General features: G+C 30.7%; 1 long non-coding RNA gene across 17 annotated transcripts; it reads right to left on the minus strand.

Annotated features, from left to right (window-relative positions):
• Positions 1-2,807: 2,807 nt before the first annotated feature.
• Positions 2,808-8,941, minus strand: LOC108224593 (uncharacterized). 17 transcript variants are annotated; one of them, XR_010284879.1, is made up of 9 exons: positions 8,665-8,941; positions 8,483-8,551; positions 8,127-8,217; positions 7,932-8,008; positions 7,084-7,344; positions 6,550-6,980; positions 6,371-6,430; positions 6,024-6,129; positions 2,808-5,403 (listed from the first exon to the last, which is right to left on the minus strand). It is a non-coding gene; the product is annotated as an uncharacterized LOC108224593 (long non-coding RNA). The 17 variants fall into 17 exon arrangements; XR_001807418.2 differs by having other exon boundaries at positions 6,024-6,430; XR_010284877.1 differs by having other exon boundaries at positions 2,808-6,129; positions 8,665-8,940.
• Positions 8,942-9,359: the final 418 nt, after the last annotated feature.

Consider the following 9,359-nt stretch of genomic DNA (forward strand, 5'->3'; position numbering starts at 1 on the left):
AATAAAAAAATATATTATATAGTTTCTCTGTTTCTTTTACAATTTTATTAGTTTACATTTTTATTTTATTTTTTTGAAGATTAGTTTACAAATTTAGTATATTACTTTTATATTTTATTTTTAATCAATAGTATGTTATTTTTAGATTAATTCGTTTTCTAACATTATTCTTGCGGATTTCTATTTTATCTATTTTTGTATATTTAATTTCTTAACATAAGGGCTTATTTTAGAAAAGAGTACATTTTTCAAAAAATAAACTCTTATTTCTAAAATATAAATTTAGCTAAATAACCTCAATATCATATGTTTGATTAAATGTTCAACAAAAAAATTTCAATTATTTTCAAAAAAATAAATAATTAGTTTTGATTAATTTAAATTAATTAATAAAAAAGATTATATTAATTTATTTTTGGAGTACTAATTTAATTATTTATATTTTAATAATTTAAATAGAGATAAAAATATAAAATTGATTCCTCTCCATACAACCAAATGCCCTTTATCTATTTTAGACAAACAAAATCGTACACAATTCTGGGCAAACTACAGCAGGGTTTCTCAGGTGTGATTTGAAAATTTATAGATAATTTACATTAAATTTAGCATGAATAAATAATTTTTGAAAATTTATAAATAATTTATATTAAATTTAGCATGAATAAATAATTTATATAAATTCAAGAGAGCTGAAAAGGTTTTATATCTCCTGTCTTGGACCGTATGACTAGCATTTAGGTCATAAAACCAAGCAGTAGTTCGTCTAAACGTTAAAAAAATATATATTACTTAAAGTAAGAAAATGGATTATAATTTATAGATGATAATTGGGTTAACATTTATAATTTATTAAAGTATTGTGATAATATGTCTTATAAATTATTTAAGTGTTTGTATAATTTTAATTAAAATTTTTGATAATTTTAGAAAATATAATAATAATATAAAAACTTAATAACAGAATCTCTAAACTTTTTCTTTAGCCAGAATTTCTTAAAGTCATATTTTACGCTCGCCGAGAAATAGTAGCCGGTTTTCTAAGACACAAAAAATAAGGGTAAACTTCTTTTAACAAAGATATATATATTATGCACATAACAAGTTCTACATAATTAAATCGAAGTCCACACACACAAAAAAAAAGACAATTTCTTTTAACAACCAAAATATGGAAGAAAATTAGACCTATGAAGGACCAAATATCCCAATAATCAAATGGATTCTTTATATGGTTAGTCTAGGGTCGTTTGGGTTAGCTTGTTTATAGTAAAAAAGTGGAGTAGAACTGAGAAATAAATAAGTTAATAAAGTGTTTGGAAAAGAAGCGAGAGAAAAGGTAGCATTCTCAGCTTTTTAAAAGTGCTTCCACTTCTTTACACAAACGAAGCCCCTATGTAACTCTCATTTCTTAAAAAAAAAAAAAAAAAAACCACTTTTATTAACAGTTGTTTCACATATATTTTAAGGTGTATATACATTTTAAGTTTATAACCCTTTTCCATAATATTTCTTATATTATATAAGAATTTAAATATTAAACTTATATTCACAAAAAATATTAAAAAATAATTCATCAAAATATATGTTTATACTAGAATGTGTGCCCATCCCACAGTGTTTTGGAAGTATATCACACTATTTACTCGTGTGTTTCGGGAGTACTAGTAATCTTGCCCGTGCTTCGCACACGGGTAACGTCTGTATTTTTATATTTTAGTAAATAATTGTATTGTATTTTTAATTGTAACACACTCAATAATAAATTTATAGACTAATACAATATAATAGATGTTTATAGTGATATAAACCACAATTATATACTCCGACCTAGATTCAAATATTTCATTTAAAATATATCAAATACATGTTGTAAAGAAATTATAATTTGATTAGAGGAATTATATCATTTACTAAGTATAAATACCAAGTACATGATACTGTAGAATGAATAATAATTCGGATTGTCACACATCCAAAGTTTAGACCAAAGTAAATATCTAATGCTTTAGATGGTTGGAACAATAAACTTGGAATATAATTAAAGTTTTTCGTCGTCGCCTAACAGCGACCCCTTATATTTTGAATAATATAATTAAAACTTATAATAAATCATTTTTAAAAATTGGCAATGTTAAATTATCTAAATAAAATATATTTGTTTATTAAATTTTAAAATTAATAGTTATTCTAAATGATTAAATATTGAACCAAAAAATTATATTATTTTTTAAAAAATGATGTATTAATATTAAACATTTCAAAAATATATATAATATTTACAATGAAACAGGTGAAATAAAATCTTCCATCACGTGTATAAAGCAACATGAATAATAAATAAATCTTGAAAAAGACTGCTCGCACATTAATCCAATTTATTTGTAAAATATCTTTTTTATCAAAAAATGTATAAAAAGTTAAAGACTACTAAGACATTAATCAAATCTATTTGTCTGCATTTTCTCTTACTCTGTAGTTCTTTCTCAGTACCTAATCCAGCAAAACCCTTATAATAAGAAAATTAAATATATTATTTGTTTTACAAATTTAATATATTGGATATGTTAACAATAGTTAGCAAAGTAGGATGCAAATTATTTTCAATAATCATTATTTTTAAAATTTCATCTCTAAATGAAAACTAAAAAAAGGGAAAACACAACAGCAATATATGTTCTGATGAGTGTGTAACTGAATAATATTATGATAAATTATCTCTTATCCTTAACACATAAGACAAAGAAATCTTACAAAAAATAGGTCTATATCAATTATATTAAAAAGAAAAATTTTAAAAAATCAAATCTATAAAAAAATACATTGATTGATAAAATTTATAAGTACACCAAAAACATTTAAGAGAAAGCTAATAAAAGATGATACATTCTAATAATTGCTGTATAAATGCTACTTGACACGCAAAACCAAAAGGAAACCAGTAAAGAAGATCACATGTATCCTTTTATCATTTTCTATTTCTCAAGCAACGCCATTTCCAGCAGAACATGCTCGACTACCATGAAGACAATGACCAGGTCTCTGTTTTCTTGCTCTGCTTTCTGGTTTACAGAAGGCTCTGAATTTACCAAGTTTCCTCTCTTGCAGGCAACTTGATTCCATTTGTATAACAGTTCATAGAGGGAACCTAACACACGTCCCAGAATATTTTGGACATGGACTCCATCCCAAAATTCTTCCTCTATCAATTTACATTTTCTTGATTGATTTTGAAATCGACCCTCATTCAAGATCCTAATTCCTAACTGCTTCAGCAATAAGGGCTTCGTCATTGTTAAAAGCATTGTTCGAATAAAGTTTGCATTTGCCTATGACAGCGAAGAAGCTACTAAAGGGAGGGTGGGAACCTGGGGTGCAGTCACGTTAATATATAAAAGTGAAATTGACAAAGAAGGGTGACCTGTGGAGCTTGCACAATTTGACTTGTGGTTCTGTGGAGAAGTGAGGTGGGGTAAACGGCAAAATTTCATGAAAAATCTTATAATTGACTAATTGAGTTCAGCACAAACTTAACAAAACTAAAGTCTGCAAATGACTGGAATCTACAACTTATATACAATGTGCAAAAATGATAATAAATGAAAGCCTAAAGCACATGAAGAGATGTTTCCACATTTTTTTCATATTTAAAACCAACACTATCTACAACATTCTTATATATTTTTGCAAACTATTCTTGATACAGAGATCAATATTTAAATTCATACTTTGTATGAGCTATATTTACAAAGTATTTATTTCTAATAAATTTAGACTTCTACCATTTACGATCGATCAATATGAAGTTAATTAATAATATCAAACAAATATTATAATCTAATATACATATTTCCTTCATCTATTTTGTTTGCTCATTTATGTAATTAAAAATTATAATTTTGACTGCATTTTTTTGCTAATTTTTTACTATATTCTTATGCTAACCTTTTAACTGCATTTGTATAAAACAAAAGGAGAGATTATTACACATGTATCACCAAAAATAAAAAAAATCTGCTAAAGTTAAACTATATTAACCTGTTAAAACTTAGAGTCAACTTCGAACCTTAATTTTGGCAATCAGTGATTGATTCTTTGTTGATCATGGCCACTGCTCTCTGCTGTAGCATGGTTGTAAGTGGACTTTGACGGGTAACACCTGGCGAAAATCCATATATTTTGTTTAGGAAATTTTATGAACAACAAAGGATGAATAAATCAACCAGGACTTCCATGGCGTGCCTCTTTGGAGGTGGAAAAACATATTTGTTTGTTATGTCTTTCAAAACCCTATCTGCAATAGGATACAGAGGAGTACATCGAAAACCACACAACAAATATCTTACGACTTGCTAAGTATTTAAATTGGATTTGAATGTGACTAATAATAGATGGGATGTAATCACAATACACAAAGGAGAACAGAAAATCTAAAGACATAAGTAATTTAGGGGATAGAACAAAGAATAATTCACCGTGACCACGCGTTGTGCGACTCTGAGTTGGTGCTTGGATTGCCAAACAGTTATCTCCTTTCAAACCTTCAATGTAAACGGATAATTTACATGATGTGAAGTCAGGAAACAAACTTCCTATATTCACAAAAACATAACACAAAGCATAGTTACCATTCAATCTCGAGGAGCGGTGTGAAATATTTGCTTGGTATTATAATTGGAATTGGCTGCTTCGAATTTGTGCAGGTTTAGAAAACATGAGACTTGAGACACTGATCTAAGTGAGTCCAATCCATACTCCTCTAACGTTAAATTTTAGTCTAATTAAGTTGTAGTTGTATTAGTGGCATCTATAATTATCTACAGTAGTGCATCCATACTACAATGCTAGTAGAATCAGCCTGAAAAAATCTTGGTCTAGCAAAAGGTTGAGTGCTTCAATTAATTGGCTAAGGAAAATTGAGTGCTTCAATTAATTGGGAAGAGAAAAAAAATTGAGTGTTAAATCAAAGAATTTAACATGTCAATACTACCAGAAAACAGGTTTTCTTAATTTAATAATAATTATACCCAATCATTCTTTGAACTTTGCACGCTGAAACTTTTCCCTCCCTGCCTCGTACCAGCAGAACTGACAGTCCTGCATCATCATTATCTATTCATCTGCCTCGTACCTACAGAACTGCCAATCCTACATCCTTTATTCCTCTTTTCTGAGCATACCATATGTAGCTGTAGAAAAAAATCTCTGCACATACTTTTCTATTGTAGCTAAGAGATGTTTAGCAACGCAGTATATATGTGCATTCTTTGGGACCTCGAATTCTCATCGTTTTCTTAAAATTGTTTAAGTTTCGGCGATGAAGAAGCCAATTTCTTTTACAAAAGCAGATGGAGAGTCATTTGTTATACATCCAGAGCAAGATATGCTTCAGCTTAAATTCCACTGGGTAGTAGATATAAATAGAAATAAGCAAACAACAACATATTAAAAATATAAAAACGCGCATTAATACAATAAAATCACAAAATACAGGAGAACTAATAAAAATAATTGAAAGAAAACCCTTGAATCAACACACTGTTAGTGCTAATAGCCACAATCCTCAAAGTAAAAATCAACTTCACAAAAGTAATAAGAAGCAGGTATTTTTCAAGAAGATGATGTCTATATTGGTTAAGAGGAAGGAACATTTTATAGCCGATTTAAATGTGTAATATATTTTTAAATCAAATATTATTAGTGAAATCATAATATCATTATAGCGCTACAATATTTAAGCATATTATTACTAAAGTAATAAGAGCCAAATAATTATCTTGTTATTATACTTTTAATAACTGCTAATGCCTTGCCTTTTATGCTTGAAGGTACTGCACTTGAACCAGAAAAGAGAAGCTCTTTTTTGTAAAATTAGAGCAGATATGAATTGGACTAAATGAATAATATCAATCCATAGCTATAAAGGCAAAATATAACCTCGAACAAAAGTAAGAACCGTATAATATGTTAATTTTGAATGCAAAAGAGATGAGATGCAAGATTATAAGAACAAAATGATAAACCTTCCGAGAAGGTCAAGATGCAATAATATCTTCGTTTAGGGACGGAGATCGCATCCTAATTCATTTTGTTGTTCACCGCAATTGAGATTAGAATCCATACCAAGACCTGTAAAATCAATGCGACAAATCAGAGATTAAAATCTTGAATCCCGACATAGATGATAAGAAAATACAGAATAACACCATATACAATATTAATTTCTACAACAGTAAACAAACACATACTTCGCAGAAAGACATGTAAACTGGAGTGGAAAATTAATCGGAACAAAACATATATTTTAACTTGTAAGGGCAGAAAACGTCATTTGGCATATCCTTTGTATTCACAAATATTTTAGTAATACCAAGCGAATTAACATCATGCAGTCTCCTCTGCGAAGGTGAGCATAAATCATTCTCTTTACCTGTGAAACAAAAAATGACGCTGAGTCTCCGGCATAGGTGAAACATACAGCTTCCATGTAAAACATGATCAATAAAAAGGTATAAATTATTCTACAATCAAAACAAACCACATTTTTACCTGGAAGGGAATGATTACGTGTAGATGGGATTGAAATAGAAGATTCAGCCTGAGTGGAGCTACTCCTGCCGCAATCTATGTAGATTAAATAAACATAATCAAACACATATTCAGCTCAAACACATTTCAGCAGCAAAGAAGCAGATAATTCAGATTTAATGGCGAGAAGATTTGCCACGTGATTTCCCATTCTAACGATGGAAACTATGGATATTGCTTTGATGGTTTTCATCCGTGATAATGCTATCTGTAAGCATGCAGATCACACACAATAACTAATATAAAACCACGCAAAATTAAGCAGGACAATTTGTCAGCGAAAAGAAAACAGTACAAATTACAATTTAAGAAGATTTACCCATCGATTTTCCAACAGAACGTGTGGGATCTACTGACATAACTTTTTTGGCAAATATTCGTTAGCACACTACCTATATAGATGTAAAAATAATACGGAAACATTAATATAAAATATGGAAAAGTTATGTTGGACAATCAGACAGGAAAAATAAAAAGAAATTAATAAATACAAACCATAAATTTTTAGCACGTGAGTATCCAGTAGAAGGTTACGAACTCTCGACATAGCTTCCTAGGCGGAACTTTGTTGGCACACTGCCTGTATATGTCGTACAAAACAGATGACAGCAGAAACAGAACATTGAAATCTATATTTTGGTGTATATTCTCCATATTAAATCCTTTCCCATTGCCATCAGATTGAAAACACAGAGGTGTGAAGGATGGTTGAAACCGAAGAAGGAGAAAGTGGACAAAGTGGAGACCGTTTCAGACCTGCAAAAATAATATGAAATCATATAGTAACTCACAAATACAATCGTCAGAGTGTATATATAATCTCACGTACCATCATGCCAATATCATTTCTCTCTTACCGGCTCAACTAATTTGAAGCTACTGTCTCTTACCGGTTCAAGAAAATTTTCGTTCATACATACCGGGCTTGATAACATCTCCTGGATTAGACTTAATCTAGCAAAGCACCGTATTGCTTTGCACACCCTTGTCCACCACAACATCCAAACCCTTATTTTATTAAGCAGACTTCTCACCATTAAATTTAGTACAACGATCAATGATACTAATTCTATCTCATGTTCCTTTACACTCAATTCAAGGATTTAGCAACTGCTAAATGATAGAGGTACCTAGACACATGATTGACACATATAATTTATTATAGAGACATCCTGACTGGTAAGAGGTTAGGCACTTTCAGTGGCGAAAAACTTTCAGGTGAATCTCAACTATTTTCATCAACTTAGAAAGAGACATTGGATTATGAAAATTCTGTTTTCGACCTGCGCAACCTTATGTTAGTGACGTGAAGTCAAAATACAGAGTAAAATGAAATAACTTACATCATCATTTAGATGAGGATTCTCTTTATTATCTTTGTGGTACGTGCCCCCAAGTCCTTCACTGAAAAGCTCGATGCCTGGAGCCAAATCAGGGATATATGGCTTTAATATTTTTCAAAAACAAAGCCTACAACAAATTAACCTACAAAATCAACCTGAGCAGATACAACAAATCATACACTCAATTAAACTTACTTTCAGCCAAGGTTTTTCTCAATCTTTTCTGTTGATGCATACAAAGCCGTGGCATCTCCAGGCCTTCTCTGACATAGTTTCAGAGGAATTGCTGTATCATATATTCCAGAGTCAATGTATAAAAGAATGTTCTTGATCCCTTTCTATCAAGCATAACTTATAATTGTAATACTAATAGAATCTAATCCAGCACATTTATTCGAACTAATTTTGAATGTAGAAGTAAACTTCTTCTTTGGTGCATTTTATCAAACACTAAGATGGAATAGTGTATATCAAAATCATAAACCGAAGAAAATTGCAACAATTATCAAAAGCTCATCGTGTTCAAAAACTAAAAACAGAGGATAACTCACCGGTCCATGCTTCAACACGAAACCTCTGAAACATTAGCATCGCCAAACAACTATACTGCAAATCGGCTACTACAGAACAACAAAACAAAAGAGAGAACCAGTTCGTAGTTACCATCAGAACAACAAAACATACGACGACAAACGTCAGTTTCTGAAGCAAAAGAGAGAAGACGGAGACTAACCACTCTCCATGGCTACTACTTGCGGTGAAGATCGGAAAGAGTGGAAGGCGGAGGCGTCTTCGTTTCACACAAAGAAACATAAATAGTGAATATACAATCTCACCATTATCCTGGTCAATAAGTTCAGTGTGGGTCGGAATGAGGAGAATGGGAGGTCGCCGTAGGAAGCGAGATCACAGGTGTGCAAAATTTTGAAATGAACATAGTAACTGACTGCTGAAATCATGGGTTGTCAGTTGTCACAACTGAAAAAATTTTAAAAAACGTATTGACCCGTCGAAGTTCGGATCTTCCGGAAAATCATGAAGGAATACACTGCCAAATGCTCCGGGTCGGAATCCGATTAGAACTGGGTAGTCCAAGAGCAAGTTGAATTTACTGAAAACACCCCGCGCAGTAGTAAATGGAAAAATGAAGGAGGACAAAAAAAGTAATTTTCCAATTTGTTTGTATTCACAAATTAGGATTATATAGATATCACAGGAGTGGAGTCGTTTAGATCAACCAACTCTCCTCGGGTAAAATCTAGCTCCTATTTTTCCCAATACAGAAATTAATTCGATCAAATATCATGGAGATAATATCTGAAATCCAAGTATACAACGAAAATACACAAGCTAAACTTTAATCACCAACTAATCCAGGCCTGATTCCCTATGAAAATATATGTGGAACTAACTATAACCACAAACAAA

The sequence above is a fragment of the Daucus carota genome, chromosome 6 (genome assembly GCF_001625215.2).
Source record: "Daucus carota subsp. sativus chromosome 6, DH1 v3.0, whole genome shotgun sequence".
Taxonomy (NCBI): Eukaryota; Viridiplantae; Streptophyta; class Magnoliopsida; order Apiales; family Apiaceae; genus Daucus; species Daucus carota.